General features: G+C 35.3%; 2 protein-coding genes across 2 annotated transcripts in view; both read right to left on the bottom strand.

Moving 5' to 3' along the window:
• Positions 1–20,643, bottom strand: part of AKR1E2 (aldo-keto reductase family 1 member E2) — a 130,009-nt gene that overhangs the window by 24,192 nt on the left and 85,174 nt on the right. The window lies entirely within an intron of this gene.
• The window catches only part of LOC100986729 (aldo-keto reductase family 1 member C1), an 88,881-nt gene that overhangs the window by 49,324 nt on the left and 18,914 nt on the right, over positions 1–20,643 (bottom strand). The gene's annotated exons all lie outside the window — the stretch shown is intronic.

The following is a 20,643-nucleotide window of genomic DNA, read 5'->3' as shown; positions in this document are numbered from 1 at the left end:
ATAACTGGTACTATAAACTACATCATAACAGAATTATAGGAATTTCACATAATTTTTGAACACACACCCATAGTACATTTATACAAATATGTCCAAAGAAAGTAAAAATTTTCCTTTGCGTTGGTATACTTCTAATGTTAAACCTAATCCTTAGTAACACCTTATAGACAAATCTACTTAATCTTATTCATTTTGACCATATGGTAAAATTTTCTACCCTCTAGCTCCATCCATGTTCCTGACAAGGTTATTATATCATTCTTTCTCACAGCTACATAGTATTCCATGTTGTATATGTACGATATTTTCTTTATCCAATCTGCCATTGATGGGTACTTAGATTGATTCCATGTCTTTGCTATTGTGAATGGTGCTGCAATGAACACAGGTGTGCATGTGTCCTTATGATAGAATGATTTATATTCCTTTGGGTACATACCCAGTAATGGACTTGCCAGGTCAAATTGTAGTTCTGCATAACTTTTTCTAAAAATAAAATTTAGGGGACTAATTTAAGGGATCCATTTTTGTCACCAATTATTCTCTTTTTGAGTTCTGTTTCTGAAGTTCATCCATGTTGCTGCAAAAAACATGATTTCCCTTTTCTCTGGCTGAAGTGTATTCCAGTGTTTATATATACCACATTTTCTTTATCCAATCATCCATTGATAGGCACTTAGTTTGATTCAATTGATTTGATTGTTTGCTCAAAAGTTATTGAGGGGCATGTTGTTTTGTCTCCATGTACTTGTGTAATTTTCCAAGTTGCTCTTGGTATTGATTTTATTCCACTATGGTCTGAGAATATAATTGATATCACTTTGATTTTTAAAAATTTGTTGAGACTTGCTTTACAGTGAAGCATATACTTAATTTTGGAGAATATTCCAAGTGCAGATGAGAAGAATTTATACTCTGTGGTTGTTGGATAGAATGTTCTGCAAATATTAGGTCCATTTGGTCTGTGGTCTAATTTATGTCCAGAGATTCTTAGCTGATTTTCTGCCTTGATGTTCTGTCAGGTAATATCAGTGGGTGCTGAAGTGCTGTACTATGATTGTACTGCTATAAATCTGTTTTCTTTGGTCTAGTAGTATTTGCTTTATGTATCTGGGTGCTCCAGTGTTAGGTATATACAACTTTAAATAATTAGGTTTTTTTTGTGTGTTGAACCTTTTATCATTATAAAATGCATTTTATTTGTCTGTTTTCACTGTTGTTCTTTTAAGGTCTGTTTTATCTAATATAGGAATGGCTACTCCTGCTCGTTCTTGCTTTTTGGTATTTTTTTTCTATTTGTGTGATATATGCATTTCCACCCTCTGCTTTAAGTCTGTAGATGCCTTTAGTCACTTGGTGAGTTTCTCCTATGCTGTGTATGGTTGAATCTTGCTTTTTGTATCCAGTTTGGCACTCTGTGTCTTTCAGTGGAGCATTTTGGTCATTTACATTTAAGGTTAACATGGTATGTGAGGTTCTGTTTCTGTCATAGTATTGTTTCCTAGTTGTCTTTGAGTTTCAATTATGTAATTACTTTGTAGGATCTGTGAGATTTGTACTAATGTGCCCTTTTATGATGATGTGTATTGTCCCCTAATTTCCATGTTTAGAATTTCTTTCAGCATTTCTTCTAGGACTGGTCTAGTGGTAATGAATTCCCTTAGTAATTGTTTATCTGGAAAAGACTATTCCTGTATCATTTTGGAAGTTTAGCTTAGCAGCATATAAAATACTTGGCTGCCTTTTGTTCTTTAAGGAGGATGAATATAAGCCTGCAGTATATTCTGGCCCGTAGGGTTTCTGCTGAGAATTCAATTTTAGTCTGATGGGATTTCCTTTACAGGTGATTAGGTGTTTCTCTCTTGCAACTCTTAGAATTTTTTTCTTTATGTTGACTTCAAATAGTCTGATGACTATATGCTGTGGTGAGGTTCATCTTGAAATGTATTTTCCAAGAATTCTCTGATCTTCTTGCATCTGAATGTCTAAATGTTTCCCAATACCAGGGAAGGTTTTCTGAAGTATATCCTCCAAAGCGTTTTCCATACTTTTTAGTTCTTTTTCTTCTCACTCTGGAATACTTACATTTCTGAGGGATGGTCACTTCATAAAATTCCCTATTTCTCAAAGACTTTGTGGATTTTTTAAAATTAATTTTTCTATATTAATGTCTGACTGAGTTAATTTCAAAGACTTGTGTTCCAGCTCTAAAATTCTTTCTTCCTCTTGGTCTAGCCTATTGTTAAAGCTTTCAACTGCATTTCACAATTCCTTCAATGAATTTTTTTATTTCCAGAAGTTCTGATTCTTTTTTAAATGATGTCAATATATTCTTTCATATTCTGAATTGTTTTTTTCTGATTTCTATGTGTTAGTTTTCAGCTTTCTGTTTGGTCTTATTGAGTTTCTATAACTCAATATTTTGAATTATTTATCTGGTATTTCAAAATTTCATTTAAGTTAGGATCTATTGCTGGAGAGTTAATGTGTGATCCTTTGAGGGTGTTAAACAGTCTGTTTTTTCATACTTTCAGAGTTGTTTCCTGTTTTTTTCTCAATTGCATAAACTATTTTACCCTGTTATGTTTTGCATTTGCTTTTGTTTGGATGATGAGCTTATCAGGGAGGTTATCTTATTCCCTAGTGCAGTGGGCTTGCATCAGCAGATGTCTTTTTGTGTTGAGTGATTCAAGTTCCAGGCCAGTAGATGGTTTTATGAGAAAGAACTGGCTATGGCTGATACAGATGTGTATATATTGGATCCCTGTTAACTGAGAGAAGCTATCTGTGTAATAAGACATTGATCTGACCTGTGGAAGGCACAGCCATCTAATCTTCCTGCTTAGCCAAGTAGAAGGCCCGCTTACAGGTTACACAATGGCAGACACAAGCACCAGCAGGAGGAAGAAGTTTCAGCGGGCAGATATCAAGTTCCTAGAGGTATGCCGAAGCATGAAGCTGGGAAACCTCTGCTCTTCACCTAGTTTAACAGAGGTTATTTGGGTTGTTGTTGTTGTTGTTGAGTTTCTTAGAATTTTTTTTTTCCTTTTGAGACACAGTCTTGCTCTGTCGCCCAGGCTGGAGTTCAGTGGCACAATCTCAGCTCATTGCAACCTCCACCTCCCAGGTACAAGCGATTCTCATGCCTCAGCCTGCCAAGTACCTGGGATTATAGCCATGAGCCACCCCCCTGGCTAATTTTTGTATTTTTCGTAGCAATGGCATCTCGCCATGTTGACCAGGTTGGTCTTGAACTCGTGACCTCAGGTGATCCACAAACATCAGCCTCCCAAAGTGTTGGGATTACAGATGTGAGCCACCATGCCTGGCCATAAATTTTTGATACGAGTTTTCTATTGGATTTACAGTTTGTAAATATTTTCTTCCATTTTGTAGGTTGTCTGTTCACCCTTTCGATTATTTCTTTTGATTTACAGAAGCTTATTTGTTTTATTAAGCCATATATGTCTGTTTTTATTCTCTTGTTTGTGTTCTTGAGGTCATATTCTTGAATTATTTCCCTAGTTATTACTTTTTCCCCAAAGAATTTAGAATTTTCCTTACATTTTCTTATAGCAGTTTATAGTTTCAGTTCTTACATTTAAAACTTTAATTTATTTTGAGTTGTTTTAAAACTTTGCAAAGCAATTTGGAAATATAGGCAATATTGGAAATGTCTAACTTTTTTGAAAAACATCAATTTCATATTATGGTTTTAGGGGTCAGGATTGTAATCTCATCAACATGTGATTTACTGCAAAAGGTCTGTTTAGGTCACTCATGTTAATTTCCTTGCCCTTGGCATGTGGTTGCAGTGGGAAGAGAGCTGCTGTGATCCAGTCCTAGCCAATGCCACATAAGAGGGACCATGCTAGGGGCTTCTAGAAAGGATTCCTCACTTCTAGGAAGACATTTTTAAAATAAGGTGGCCTTTCTTCTGCAAGTAGCTATTGTCCTGCTGCAGTGTGAGTTCAAAAATTGCTTCAGCAGCCTCCACCCACCCTGAAGATAACATCAATACACAGAAGAAGAAGAGCTGGAGAAGATGAGAGTATCTGTGTGTGTGTGCCTGTGTGTGTATGTGTGTGCACCTGTGTGTATGTGTGCCTGTGTGTATGTGTGTGTGCCTGTGTGTATATGTGCTAGTGTGTATGTGTATGCAAGTGTGTGCATGTGTGTGTGCCTGTGTTCATGACTCCATGTAAGTGTGTGTACCTGTGTGTGTGTGTGAGTGTCTGTGCCCTAGGATTGTTGGAATGGTAAATGAGCATCATATATAGGAATAAGATAACCACAGAGGGTAAATATCACTACCATGAGAATTACAATTACAAAACACTGCTTAAAGGAAATCAGAGACAAGAAAAACAAATGGAAAAACATTCCATGCTCGTGGATAAGAAGAATTAATATTGTTAAAGTGGCCATACTGCCCAAAGCAATTTACAGATTTAATGCTATTCCCATCAAACTATCAATGACATTCTTCACAGAACTAGAAAAAAAACACTATGTTAAAATTTACAAGGAACCAAAAAGACTCTAACAGTCAAGGCAGAACAAAGGTGGAGGCATTACATTACCCAACTTCAAACTATATTGATAGGCTACAGTAACCAAAAGAGCATGAGACTTGTACAGAAACAGACACATGGATCAATGGAACAAAATAGCCAGAAGTAATGCTGCACAACTACATTCATCTGATTTCTGTCAATTAATAAAAACAAGCACTGGGGAAGGGACACTCTATTCAAGTGATTGGTACCTGGGTGACAAAATAATCTCTACACCAAACCCCCATGACATACAATTTACAAACCTGCACATGAACCCTGAACCTAAGACAAAAGATAAAAAAAGACTGCAATCCAGCATTGATGGACAGTAAGGCAATGTAGCTACTGTCTTTACCGATTTCAGGTGTTTCTGTCTATTGGGAGACTGCCTTTCAAATGCTTTAAGGTTTTAGAAGTCATGGATGGTCACTAATGTAATGAGGGGAAAGAGAAGTTATGTAACTGCTGGCACTGGAGATTTTAAGAAGTAATAGAGATGATGAGATAATGTGTGAAAAACATAACCACAATGGCATATCATAAGAACTCAAAAACTGGTAGATACCATTGTTGATATTTTATTAATATAGAGGAAAATAAAAAATAAAAGAAATTATTAAATAAAAGGAAGAATAGCAAGCATCTGTAATTCTTACCACCAATGAAATATCTAATGATAAGCAGGCATTTATTTGTCCCTTTATTTTTTGCGTTATGTCTACATAGACATTTTTAGTGCATTGTATTTTCTTGGATATTGGACCCTGGATCATACACAACAATTTACATTTCTGAAACTAACCAAATATGTTGCATATGGTAGGCAGGCAGTAAATAATAAATAAAGTAATAAAAGAAAGCCTAATTGCTACCAGTAGCCTTTCACACTCAAAATTATTTATTAGTGATGAGCGTATAACTTGTTTCTCCTTCAAAGTAAGGCAGAAAGAGTTCCTACTTCCATTGAGAATTTGAAATAGAATATCTCTTTGCTCTGTAGGCAGATGTACAGGAATATGTTTGAACATTTGACTTTGTGTGTGTTTTGTTTGTTTGTTTGTTTGTTTGTTTGTTTGTTTTGAGACAGAGTTTCGCTCTTGTTGCCCAGGCTGGGGTGCAATGGCATTGTCTCAGCTAACTGCAACCTCCTCCTCCTGCATTCAAATGATTCTCCTGCCTCGGCCTCCCAAATAGCTGCGATTACAGGTGTCTGCCACCATACCTGGCTAATTTTTGTATCTTTTAGTAGAGATGAGGTTTCACCATGTTGGTCAGGCTGGTCTCAAACTCCTGACCTCAGGTGATACAACCACTTACCTCAGCCTCCCAAAGTGCTGGGATTACAGGCGTGAGCCACTGGGCCCAGTGGAATTTGTGTTTTATGTATTAAGTTCCAGGCAGGGGAGTAGAATTGAATAATTTATTACTTTGATAATACAGATACTATAAAGTCATGTTCATAAAAGTAAAAAATGCAGACACTCCAGCAATCAGAAAATGAACTTCTTAACATCCACACTAATGGCAGCTTCCTAGAAATCACTGTGCTACCCCCCCCAATAATGGAATCATTGCAGTTCTTATCATGCATTATCCTTTCTTTCTTCAGTCTTGCTGGCCACCCTGATTGTCCATTTTCAGGTGAATATTAACATGAAGGACTTTGTATGAGTTCTATCAGAGGCCCTGTGTGTGGATGGCGACACAGAGGACGTCTTTATGCTGGTGATTGGACACATCGCCTTTGGCTAAATCTACCCTGCTTAGCGACTTCAGTCAGCCAAATATAAGTTCACAGGCCAGAAGGGAAAGACAATATTTTTTTTTTCTCTTTGAAAAAATTGAGTGCTCTCTTTCAAAGATTCTTTACCTACTTTGGTCTCCATTACTTGTATGTTTTCTTTCTTTCTGACTCATTAGCTCAAAAATGGTGATTTGCTTATAAGTTAGGATCAGGGGCTGGGAGATGATGACAACCATTTTATAGACATTTTTAGGTGGGCATGGGTGATTTCCACCTTCTAAAGAAGGAGCTGGTGACAGGTATATATCAGTGCATCTTTAGCTATTTGAGGAACAAGAACACACACAGCATGGAGTCTGGAGGGTGAGGGCTATTGACAGGATGACCAGGAATCCATGGGCTTCCTCCGGCAGTGCAGGGATCAGATTCCTAGGCTCCCTCCCAGAGCCTAGGAATGAGGCATCCCTGTGGGAGGGGTGTTCAGTGAGGAGGGAGGGCACTCACCCAGGAGAAATGATTAGAAGTCAGATATTGAAGAGGTTTAGAAGGAGAGGGTTGAGTACATGTATGCTTGGAAAAATACATTGGCACCATTTTTTGGATAATTATATGTTGTGCATAAAAGGAAATTCTCTCCACAATGCTTTAAGAAATCCTAGAGCTGAGAGTCACGCCTGGACCTCTGATGTGTGGCCAGTTACAGCACTGACCGTACTAGGCTGTGGTGGGAAAGGACATTGAAGACACCATTGACTGATCAGATTCCCCTAAATACCAACCCCATCTTTAGAGAATGCTCTTAGATTCTAAAAATATACTATTAATTTATGATACTTGATCTTTTTAAATGTTTCATACATAAAATAAGTGATGGTTTTGGGGTCAGGATTGTAATCTCATCAACATGTGTTTTACTGCAAAAGGTCTGTTTAGGTCACTCATGTTAATTTCCTTGCTTTTGGCATGTGGTTACGGTGGGAAGAGAGCTGTAAGGCATGCTTGCAAGTATAAAAGACAAAATGTTCTAAAGCCATTACATATTACTCTCAAATTAAGATCAAAATGGTAAATAATACATCTAATAAAGCAAATTCTCCAAAATCCCAAAAATCTTTTGGAAGCAGTGTCTGCAAAATTGCACAATGTTTTCAAACTTTAGTAAATGTCAGGAACAACTCTTACAAATATATGTAATTCTTTTACATCGTTTTTAGGGGTACGAAGTAAATCAGTTAATCATGGGGACATAAATTTTCATCTCAGGCAGCTCTTTTGAAAACTTGGGATATCCTGGTGAAAGCATTTTGAGGACAGTGGTTTTTGACCTGGGCACACTAACTGTTCTTACTCTGGCGGCCACCTTAACCCCATTAAAGAGGCTTTCTCAAGCCAGGTCTCCCAGCAAGTTTTGCAGCCCACAATCTTTCCTTAAACTATGTATTCCTTAAAATTGAGGGAGGTCATAAACTTTGGAGTGCCCTAGGCCAATTTCTTGGACTGTTTTCTGTCTATTTTCATTCCCTTGATGATCTCTGGCTTTAAATACCACCTCTAGGTTGAGAAACACCCCAAAAATATTTCTAGCTATGCTTTTCCCTCCAAACTCCAGGACAGAATGTAACAATGTGTGCTCTACATCTCCCTATTAGTGTCTAAGGGACATTCACACTTAGCATGTCTCAAACAAACCATGTAAACAACTGCCTCCTGTTCCACCTGAACTTTCTTATTTTAAGTAATAATTATTTCACATCTCATAAGGTTGATTGATGTAACTACCAAGAAAAGAATGACATTTTCTTAAAACTTACAGGTCAAGTGTGTAGTTCTTAGGAAATATTTTAAATTTCAGATTTCTTTAGCATGCATAACATGTTTTTCCAGATGTGAAATAATCATTAGGACAGTCATTTGTAAATATTAAATCTGCTACAGGCTTATTCCAGTTCTTTACCCTCTGTTTCCACAAAATTCTTAGTTAAAAACAAACAAAAACTTACTCAGAATTTCTTAAAGCTCAACACTTGGTTTTAGGAACACTTGGGATGTAAGAAAATTGTATAGGGACCTCCAAGCCCTGATTTCATTATTTTTTCTCTACAAGAAATGCTGAAGGGAATTATTCAGGTTGAATAAAAGGAAATAGTAACTTACAGCCATTTAGACCCATAAAGACATCTAGTCAATGTGAATAGGTGGCAAAATATGAAAACATGTATTTTTGAAATTTTGGAATTGTACTCTGTTTTTCTTCAAGATTTAAAATATAAACGTATAGAAATAAGTATAATTCTAAGTTGATATGTACACAATGCAGAAAGCTGTAATTAGTGACAAAACAATGTGAAGTAGAGTAAAAACCTGGGGAAAGGCAGAGTTTTTATATAAAATTAAAGTTAAATTGGTATTGATTCAAAATAAATTGTTATAATTTTATAAAATCATATGTCATCCCCATAGCAATCACAGAGAATAACTGTAAAATATACTCAATAGGAAATGAGAAGGGAATCCAAATGTCATTTATAAAAAAGTCACACAACCTTACAAGATGATAGTAACGGTGAATATGAAGGACAAAAAGCTATAGAGAGTGGTAAAACATTGAAAATGGCACAAGTAGCCGGGACTGGTGGCTCACACCTGTTATCCCAGCACTTTGGGAGGCTGAGGCAGGCAGATCACTTGAGGCCAGGAGTTTAAGACCAACATGGTGAAACCCCATCTCTATAAAAACACAAAATTAAGCAAGGTGTGGTGGTGCAAGCCTGTAACCCCAACTATGCAGAAGCCCCGGAGGCAGAGGTTGCAGCGAGCCAAGATTGCGCCACTGCAATCCAGCCTGGAAAACAGAGGTAGTCTCTGTCTCAGGAAAAAAAAATAATAATAAAGAAAAAGAAAATGGCACAAGTAACTCTTTCCCTGTCATTAATGACAGTCATGTGTCGTGTAATGCCTGGGCTATCTTCTGAGAAAGGCTCTGTGAGGCAGCTCCATCACTGTGGGGACATGAAAGCATGAAGAGAAAATTCTCTCAATGTCATTGCCTCGCCAACTACGTTTATGTCATATTCTAAATCCTTTGCTGTCATTTCAGGAATGTTTACAGCATCTTCAACAGAAGTGGAATCTATTTCACCAAACCACATTCTTTGCTCATCCATAAAAGTAGCTTCTCATTTGGTAAAATTATATCGTGAGATTGCAACCATTCAGTAATATTCAAGCTCCAATATTAACTATAGTTCTCTTACTATTTCCATTACATCTGCAATTATTTTCTCCACTGAAGTCTTGAATTCCTCAAAGTCATCCATGAAGGTACTAGTACAAAAGCAGGCCCATGGACCGAGGGAACAGTAGAGAAGTCCCAGAAATAATGCTGCACATCTGCAATCATTCAATGAGTGATGCTGTGATGACTAGCTAGCCATGTGCGGAAGATTGAAACTGGAAAGCCTTCCTTATCTCGTATTAAAAAATCAACTCAAAATATATTAAAACCTTAAGTTTTAAACCTAAAACTATGAAAAACCCTTAAAGATAACCTAGGAAATACCATTCTGACATAGACCCTGGTAAAGATTTCATGATGAAGGCATGCAAAGCAATTGCAACAAAAACAGAAAGATAAGTGGGACGTAATAAACTAAACAGCTTCTACACAGCAAAAGACACTAGCAACAGAATAAACAGACAACCTAAAGAATGGAAGAAAATGCCTACACACTATGCATCTGATGAAGGTCTAATATCCAGAATCAGCAAGAAACTGTTTAAGTTGTCTTCATCCTTATCCTTACTCTTAATGGCAGTTAGATGTATTTCTTTAAAGGGGGAATGATAGATGCAGGAAGCAGATGAGGGAGGGCCCCAGAGAATCTCCAACCCACCCCACAAGTGTTTACATCAGATGCTTTTGTGTAAATGAGGGAACCTGCCCAGGGTCCTGTCTGCACATGCCCACAACGTACTGGGGACATGCCTACCTGCTGGGAGACTGGAGCGGAGCCATGGAAGTTCATGCCATGTGCAAGGGGGAGGGGCCTGGCCTCTTCAGCTCCTGTGTGGTGGCCTGGTACTCAATCTGTGAGATGGTAGCCTGTTAGCAGGGCCCCCCTCTCACTTTTTTTCTCTTTTTTCCTTTTTGTCCCCAAAATTCTGCTCTGTTCACCCTTCAATGTGTACACGTGCCTAGTTTTTCCTGGTCACAACATAACAACCTGGATTTAGCTGAACTAAGGGGCAAAAATTCAGCATCAGTGTATGACATTGCAACAGATGAATGCAGAAGCAGAAACGAAATTCTGGCTGTCCTCTATGACACTACTCAGGAGATTTTCAAAAACATAAAACCACATCATTTTTCTCTCTGAATGATTTTTGTCTGGTGAAATATTGTATTTTGTTATAAAATATATTATTTATGCTAATATATGATAGGTTTATTTTAAATAAATTGATGCATAAATATTTTAAATTTTATTAGTTTAAATTTCTAATTTGGTGCATATCAATGGATGTAGCACATATAAACTCAAGCTTTGGAGGTCCTCAATGATTTTTAAGAGTGTAAAGTGTTCCTAAGACTAAACATTTTGAGAAAACAGAGTTTCAAATTTATGTAAGGTACTTCAGTCTGTGGGAAAAATACAGAAAACTCTCAATTTATTTTATGAGGCTAGCATAACTGATGATAAACCTAAAAAATAAAAAAGGAAAACTATAACTATAGCTCAATTACACTGATGAACCTAAATGCATAATTCTAAATAAAAATATTACCTAATAGAATCCAAGACTGATGGAACAATCTTGATAGGCAATCACTGAGTAACTGTGGTTCACCGACTCCAGTAACACCGGAGTCTAAGTTCTCTACCTATTTCCCTAAAGAGAGCCTTGCAAGGCCTGAGGAGTCCGACAATGCTTCATCCCAGCCTTCCACACCCATTGCCACATTTATGGAGGGAGGGAAGAGAGAGAAAAAGAGAGTCAACACTCTTCAGAGGACTCGCTCCTCTTAGAGGTCAGGGATGAAAAATTAGCCAATAAAATAACATTTTCCCACCATTTATGCACTTGATTCATACTAAGATACACGTTTTTAATTCTGGAAATGACAACTTATTGTATCTATATTAAGATAATTCTTTTTTAACTTTTATTTTAAGTTCAGGGGTACAAGTGCAGGTTTGCTATATAGGTAAACTTGTGTCATGGAGGTTTGTTGTACAGATTATTTCATCGTGCAGGTATTAAGCCTAGTACCCATCAGTTATTTTTCCTGATTCCCTCCTCCTATCCTCCACCCTCCGAAAGGCCCCAGTGTGTGTTGTTCCCCTCTGTGGGTCCATGTGTTCTCATCATTTAGCTCCCACTTATAAGTGCGGACATGTGGTACTTGGTTTTCTGTCCCTGTGTTAATTTTCTAAAGATAACGGCCTCCAGTTCCATCCATGTCCCTGCAGTGGACATGATCTTGTTCTTTTTTACGGCTGCACAGCATTTTGTGTTGTATACGGACCAGATTTTCTTTCTCCAATCTGTCATGCACGGGCATTTAGGTGGATTCTACGGCTTTGCTATTGTGAATGTGCCGCAATAAACATACACAGGCACACGTCTTTATAACACAATGATGTATATGCTTCTGGGTGTACAGCCAGTAATGGGATTGTTGGGCCAAATGGTTCAAGTTTTCCAATGAGAATATATTGTATGAATAACTTCTGAATTTTCATATCAGATTCAGACCCTTTTCTGAAAGACAAGCACATGGCCAGGTTCTCACATTTCAGGAATCGCTACTGTTTGCCTGAGGGTCCTTAGGGATATGTTATTGTTATTATTTTTCTATTAAATATTCTATCAAATCGATATTAAATTTAAATTTAATATCTATTAAATCAATATTAAATTCTATTAAATAGTTATTAAATCTGTGCTTGACCCACTTCTGCTTTGATTATGATAAATAATTTGGTCTGTGACTTTTAACTGTAGCATAGGAGGGAGGGTTAAATATAAAAGAGCAGGTAAAAGCCAAGATCAATTTATTTTGCAAGTTTCGCAATAAAAGATCACAAGGCAAGCAAGAACATAAGAACTTTTCCAATGTCTAAAGGGCAACGGTTTCTCCCTTTACACCCGCTGTGAAGTTCAGTGTTTTTCTATTCATGATTGGACATGCCCTAGACATCACTTAGAGGTAAGCACCAAAATCTTTATTTATAGAAAGCAATTCTCTGGATGTCAGGAAATATTGCTGTCTCAATATGGGACCATTCCCAGTTACTAATCTATAAATTATCATGCATACCTTTTGGTCTTTTAAGTGATTATATTGAGTGCTTTCTTAGGGCTTTCTTTGTCATTTGAAATTACTTGCTAAACTTGTTTAATTATTTGTATATAAAGGATATAAATTACAATTATGTAATTTTAAATAAATGCATAAATACAACCATGTTCTGCTTTTTACTTTTTCTTTCAATTATTTGTCCTCAGTCACATGGATATATACATGCTGTGTAGATGAACTTTTTTCTTTTTGTTCAGATCTCCTTATGCCCTTTCCTTTCCATGTCACTCTTTTCAGCAGCTCCTCACAATAATTTATTAACAGCTTAATATGTACTTCCATATTTTCTCCATGCTCATATAATACAGAACTATTTCTTTAAAAAAAAAACATATATATATATGTAGGCTGGGTGCAGTGGCTCACGCCTGTAATCCCAGCACATTGGGAGGCTGAGGCAGGCAGATCACCTGAGGCCAGGAGTTCGAGACCAGCCTGACCAACATGGAGAAACCCTATCTCTACTAAAAATACAAAAAATTAGCCGGGCATGGTGGCAGGGCACGCCTGTAATCCCAGCTAGTCGGGAGGCTGAGGCAGGAGAATTGCTTGAACCTGAAAGGTGGAGGTTGCAGTGAGCCAAGATCACACCATTGCACTCCTGGGAAAAAAGAATGAACTTCCATCTTAAAAAAATATATATATATATATATTTATATATAATTATATGTATAAATATAATTATATAGTATATAATTATACATATTTATGTAATATTAATATATAATTATATATAATAAATTTATATGTATAATATATACATATTTTATATAAAATATATATGAAATATATATAACATATTTTATATATAAAATATGTATATATTTTATATCTATAAATGGCTCCCACTTATAAGTGCAGACACATGGTATTTGGTTTTCTGTCCCTGTGTGAATTTATAATATATATATTTAGATATCATATACTTTACATATTTATATAGTATATATTTATATACTTTACATATTTATATAGTATATATTTATATACTTTATATATTAATATATTATATAGTTATATATAATTATATATTTATATATAATATAATATATATTATATAATTATAAATATATATTATATAATATATATTATATAATATATATTTATAATTATATAATATATATTATATTATATATAAATATATATATTATATATATAATATATTATATATTATATATTATATAATATATATAATATATAATATATATTATATTATATATTATAATATAATATATTATATATATTATATATTTTATATATATATTATCTATAATATATAATAATATATTATATATATGAAATATATAATATATTTTATATATTATATAATATATATTATATATAAATATATTTTTATATATAAATATATATTTATATATATAATATATATATATTTATATATATAATATATATATATTTATATATAAAAATATATAAATAGATAAATATATAAATAGATAAATATATATAAATATATAAATATATATAAATAGATATAAATAGATAAATATATATATTTATCTATTTATATCTATTTATATATATTTATATATTTACATATATAGATTTTATATATTTATATATATAAATATATATATAAATAATATATAAATATAGAAATATATAAATATAGAAAGATATATACATATATATAAATATATAAAAATATATATTTATATATATAAATATAATTATATATTATATATTATATAATATATATATTATATATTTATATATTATATAATATATAATATATATATTTATATATATTATATAATACCTATTATATAGTATATATATTTATATATATTTTTCTCATATATATATTTATTTCTGGTGTAATTATTCTGGTGTATAATTATTCTGGTGTTATATATATATTTCTCAAATATATATTTTTTCTCAAATATATAATTACATATTATATATTTATATGTGAAATATTTAAATATTTCACATATAATTTTATAATATATAAATATTTCATATATAAAGTATATATTATATATATGTATGTATAAATACAACACACAGAAAGTATTTGGTCATGGCTTAACAAAACTGGATCCTGATACACCGTCCTGTGAGGTCTAGCACATAGAAATTCCTCTAAGTGCACCAGTATTATTTTATTGGTTAATTTTTCATTCCTGATCTCTGAGAGGAGCGAATCCTCTGAAGAGTCTTGACTCTCTTTTTCTCTTTCTTCCCTCCCTCCATAAATATGGCAATGGGTGTGAAAGGCTGGGATGACACATTTTTGGACTTCTCAGGCCTTGCATGACTCTTTAGGAAAATAAGTAGAGGAATTAGACCATAGTAATTAGACTCCAGTGTTACTGGAGTCGGTGCACCACAGTTACCAGTGATTGCCCGTGGGTGAGTGTTCATGTGGGTACAGTGATGGCACTAAACACGTTTGTGTAAAATATCCTGGCATGCATGCCACTACATGGGAGCTTTCATTTCTATGCGATCAGGATTTATGGCTTAAAAGGTCTGTAAAATTATACTTTCTGTAGCTGTTACCAGATTGCTTTTAAAATTCAGTTTTACATTTCTATCAGCAACATAGGAAAGTACTTTTTAAAAATTTTTTTACTTTCTTATCCACGCTTCTGCCCACAATAGGTAATATAAGTCATTTAAATGTTTGCCAGTTAAATGGCTGTATAGTGAAAAAAATCTCCTTATTGTTTGAATTTGCTTTTCTCAAATGACTAGTGAAACTATGCATCTTTGACTCTGCTTGTGACCATTTGGACCTCTTTTCCTCGAAACACCTCAGAGTTTAGTCACTCTTTTCTAAATTATGTGTCCTTTTCTTGACAATTTTTAACAGCTCTCTCAGGTTATTAATATCACCCTCAGTTTGCCTGATTTATAAAAGTTTTCCAAATTTACCATTTACTTATTAACTGTGTTAACAGTAAATTTTGCCATGCAAAAGTTTAATTTTTTTATATAACGAAATATCTCTGTCTCTTGCAAGGATTTTGTTGTTGTTGTTCATTAAACAAGGTCTTCTCTCACACAAGATGGCACGTTGGACATTCCTTGTAAGTTTTTTCTCCTCCTTTTTTATACTTTGTGTCATATAGCTGGAATTTTTTGGACATATATGATGTCAGAAGGTATAGAATTCTATTTGTAAGGTCAATAACATTTTTCAGGCATTATTTATTAAATAACTTATTATCTCCCCTGAATTGCACTACCTTTTGAATCATATCTTAAATTCTTATATAAATAAAAACTAACTCTGAATTTCCTAGTCTAGTTAACTGACATTTCTGTGTAAACTTATACCAATGTTATTGTTATTGCTTAGAATATATTGGCTTTGCAATATGATGTGAGTTCCATTAAAGCAAGTTTCCCTCACTGTTCTACTTTTCATAAATTTTCTCTCTCACATTAATTTTTATATACACTTAAATAAATTGTATCCAATTAAAAACAAGTCAGTTGGAATTTGAAATAGAATTTCTTGGATATATATATATTATTTTATGAGATTTACATTTTAATAGATTGTCTTCTCATCCAAAAATGATACATTTTGTTTGTTCAGACCTTATTATATGCCTTCAATGATATCACATAGTTTTATTCTGTGGAATCTCTAGTAATCCTGTCAACTTTATTCCTAAGTATTTTGAAGTTGTTATCTGAGTGAATGCAACTTTTTTTCATTTCCAGTTCTAGATGCTTTGGCTCAAGTTTTGTGCATTTGTTTTGTATACAGTCACTACAAAAGTTTCCAGTTTATTCTACTGAGTGATTTTTTTACTAGGATCTCTCGAATTTTCTAGTTGTATTATAATAATATCCAATATTTCACCAGTTGTTCTCTTTTGATATTGTATTTGCAGCATCCAAGACAATTTTACTATAGTTAGCCAGTTCTAAAGTATATATATTTTCACAGTTTAACATGTCTAATTCATGGCACCTTAAAATAATAATTAGCATTTTTCTTTCTTAGAGGTACACAAAATAATGCTCTGTAATTAATAGTGTCTGGTACTTGATAAAAATGGCAATAAAAATTTTAAAGCTGGACGTGATGGCTTACACCTGCAATCTCAGCACTTTGGGAGGCTGAGGTGGGCAGATTGCTTGAGCTCAGGAATTCAAGACCAGCCTAGAAAACATAGTGAAACACTGTCTCTACAAAAAATACAAAAATTAGCTGGGTGTGCTGGTGCGCAGCTGTAGACTCAGCTACTGAGGAGGCTGAGGTTGGAGAATCACTTGAGTCCTGGAGATTGAGGCTGCAGTGAGCCATGATCACGCCACTGCACTCCAGTCTGGGTGATAGAGTGAGACCTTTTCTCAAAAAAAAAATAAATAAATAAAAATTAAAATGGTGATGTGATCTCTTTATTTGTACATTTTAATTCAATATTTTGCAACAGGAAAATTTACTGGGTGTTTTGGTAAATTATTTTTATTTCCATTTAAATAATTACTCAATTTATATTTTAGTTATAGTTTTATTTGCCTAAAATATCATTAAGCATCTATAGATATAAATTTATGTTTTTATTCTTTTAAAATTTATTGATGTCATAAATTATGTTACTAGATCTCCAGATATAAAAAATAATTATAACACTGACATTAAAACTTACAAATTGGCATATTATTTTATTTTATACAGTCTTGGATTCTATTAAGTAATATTTTTATTTAGAATTATGCATTTAGGCTCATCAGTGTAATTGAGCTATACTTATATTTTTTCATTTGTTATTTTTTAGGTTTATTATCAGTTATGCTAGCCTCATAAAATAGAGAGTTTTCCATATCTTTTCCCACAGCCTGAAGTACCTTAAATAAATTTGAAACTATATTTTTGCAAAATTTTGGTCTTAGGAACACTTTATACTCTTAAAAATTATTGAGGACCCCCAGAGCTTTAGTTTACATGTGCTACATCCATTGATAGGCACCAAATTAGAAATTTAAACTAAAAAAAAGCTTTTAAATATTTATGCATCAATTTATTTAAGAAATAAACCTATTACCTATTAGCATAAATAATACATTTTATAACAAAATACAATATTTCACCAAACAAAAATCATTGAGAGAAAAATGATGTGGTTTTATATTTTTGAAAATCTCATGAGTAGCTTCACAGAGGACAGCCAGAATCTCAAATCTGCTTCTGCCTTAATCTGTTGCAATGTCATACACTGATGCAGAATTTCTGCTCCTTAGCTCAGATAAATCCAGGTTCTTGTATTATGATCAGAAAAATTTAGGCACATGGACAAATTGAAGGCTGAAGAGAGCAGAATTTTTTGGACAAAAAGGAAAAAAGAGAAAAAAAGTGAGAGGGGGTCCTGCTAACAGGCTACCATCTCACAGATTGAGTACCAGGCCGCCACACAGGAGCTAAAGAGGCCAGGCCCCTCCCCTTTGCACATGGCATGAACTTCCCATGGCTCCACTCCACTCTCCCAGCAGGCAGGCAAGTCCCCAGTCCGTTGTGGGCATGTGCAGACAAGACCCTGGGCAAGTTCCCTCATCTATACAAAAGCATCTGATGTAAACACTTGTGAGGTGGCTTGGAGATTCTCTGGGGACCCTCCCTCAGCTGCCTCCTGCATCTATCATTCCCCACCTAAAGAAATACATCTAACGGAGCTGTTAGAGTAAGGATAAGGATAAGGCAAAGACAAATCTGAAGTGCATCCTGCTGACAAGGGGCACTGTTTTGGGAAAACAGCAGTCAGATCTCCCTCAGAGTTTGATCTAAGGGTTCCCAGTAGAAGAGGGCATTGTCCAGGGCTCTAGTTGCATGACTGGTTGGAGTTTGTTGGCCTGAAGGTGAGAAGAGACAAACTGGGTTATTAGAAAACATGTGTCAAAAGAAATCAAGGTGGGATAAGAAGAGCTCAAAAATCCTGAGGCCTTTTACTGGTTTGCACTGCAAGCAGGAGCCTTAAGAGCAAGGCTAGGAAAACATGCAGTTTCTAGGGCCTAATAAACAGGTATGGCTGGAAGACAAAACAGATTTTGAGAGGGCTCCATCTGCCTCTAATTCCTGGGGCTGCATGAGGAAATCCGAGGTCTCTCCCCACTCATGAGTATATTATGAGTGGCAAGGCAAAATGGAGAAAAATAATTCAGTCAAATGAGAAAAAAACCTTTTTCCAGGAAAGCAAGAGCCAAGAAGAAAAAACATAAAGGCCTTTTAAATATACCTGTAACTTGGACATTCACTTTTAATTAAGCTGAGCGCTCTTTAAGAAAACCCTTTATATCCCTGTTACCCCACTTTAGCTGTGCCAAGAGGCCAATATTTCTGGCTTTCAAACTTTACTAAAGGCTCAGGAAAAGGAAAATCCAAGGCAGTTTGTAGAATGGAAGACAATCAACAAATGGCAAAAGTCACACAGATATCAAACCAGAAAAGACTCATTCCCTAAGCCAGGATTGAACGTAGGCTGCCATTGCAAAATGGCAGAAGCTAAAACAAAGCACTACCATGTGGTTACAGGTCACAATTCCAAGGATGTAAAACAATATGGAGGCCTGCAGCAAAGTTTGCTGTTGACCATACAGAAAGACATGCAGAGCACACCAGATTGGCTGCAGCTTAAGACCAACCTCACAAATCCTTTTTTATAATTAAAACTTTACAGAGAATATAAACAGTGACAGCTGGGGTCCTGGCCTAGTAAAACGTTTTCTAAAAGGGGGAAAAAAGCTCTCACTTAAAAGTTAACTCCTGACCTGGTGGAGAAAAGAAAAAAAGCTTAAAGTGCAGGGGTGGGAAGATGTTTTATTCTTATGCAAATGGTTCCTACAACAGAGAGAGAAATTTAATTACTGTCTGATGGAGCTGGACCCCTTGGCCAGGGGTGGGGAAGACTCCGTAGATGCATGGCAGGGAACACTGGCCAGTTTGCCACATGGGGCCTGGGTCCCTGAGGCCACTTTGGGGCCCAGGCAGTGGCTGTGGCTCATTTCTGCCCAGCATGGCCGTTAGACACCACACGCACCTGTGGCAGTTATGGCCATGCATCCCAGTCAGGAGCGAAGGGGGGCAGGGAGCACCTGTGGTCATTGAGGTAGGGTGGTACACAGTTTCCTCTATCCTCATAAGAAGTCCGAGTACAAAAAGGCTTAGAAACAAAAGGGAAAATGATTTTTTTGGTTCACATCTTACTCACCCTTCCTCATGTCCCTGTACACGCCACCAAAATGATGCAGAATTTTTGCTTCTTAGTTCAGCTAAATCCCGGTTCTTGTGTCATGACCAGGATAAATGAGGCATGTGGACACATTGAAGGGTGAAGAGAGCAGAATGTATGGGCAAATAGGAAAAAGGAGAAAAAAAAGCTGTCAGCAAATTGAGAGGGACTCCTGCTAACATGCTACCACCTCACAGATTGAGTACCAGGCCAACACACAGGATCAGAAGAGGCCAGGCTCCTCCTGCTGCACAGGCCATGAACTTCCTGTGGCTCCACCTTATTCTCCCAGTGCACAGGCGGGTCCCCAGTCCATTGTGGGCATCTGCAGACAACATCCTGGGCAGGTTCCCTCATCTGCATGAAAGCATCTGATGTAAACACTTGTGGAGTAGGTCAGAGATTCTCTGGGGACCCCCTCGACCCCCACCTTATCTGCATCCTGCATCTATCAATACCACATAAGCCTCTGGGAAACTCCACTGTACGTTCACAAAAGAATGAGAGTAAAAAAGAAAATAGGTTCTTAGTATTATCATAAAAATAATTTTTACATCATGCCCCCAAAATGATTCTAGGGACCCCATAGGTTCTGGTACCAAACTTTGAAAACCACTGCTTTAAAGTTTAGATAAAACCAACTCCCTATAGTCCTTCGTCACTAGAGAACCTGCCTCTTTAATATTTGAAATTAGATAGATGTACTACAGTAAATATAAGTAGTCCCAGAAGAGAAAAGTGGTAGGGAAAAGCAACACAATACCC

This window comes from Pan paniscus, chromosome 8, assembly GCF_029289425.2.
Source record: "Pan paniscus chromosome 8, NHGRI_mPanPan1-v2.0_pri, whole genome shotgun sequence".
Taxonomy (NCBI): Eukaryota; Metazoa; Chordata; class Mammalia; order Primates; family Hominidae; genus Pan; species Pan paniscus.
Note: the sequence above shows the minus strand (reverse complement) of the source record. Positions and strands in the feature narration are given on the sequence as shown.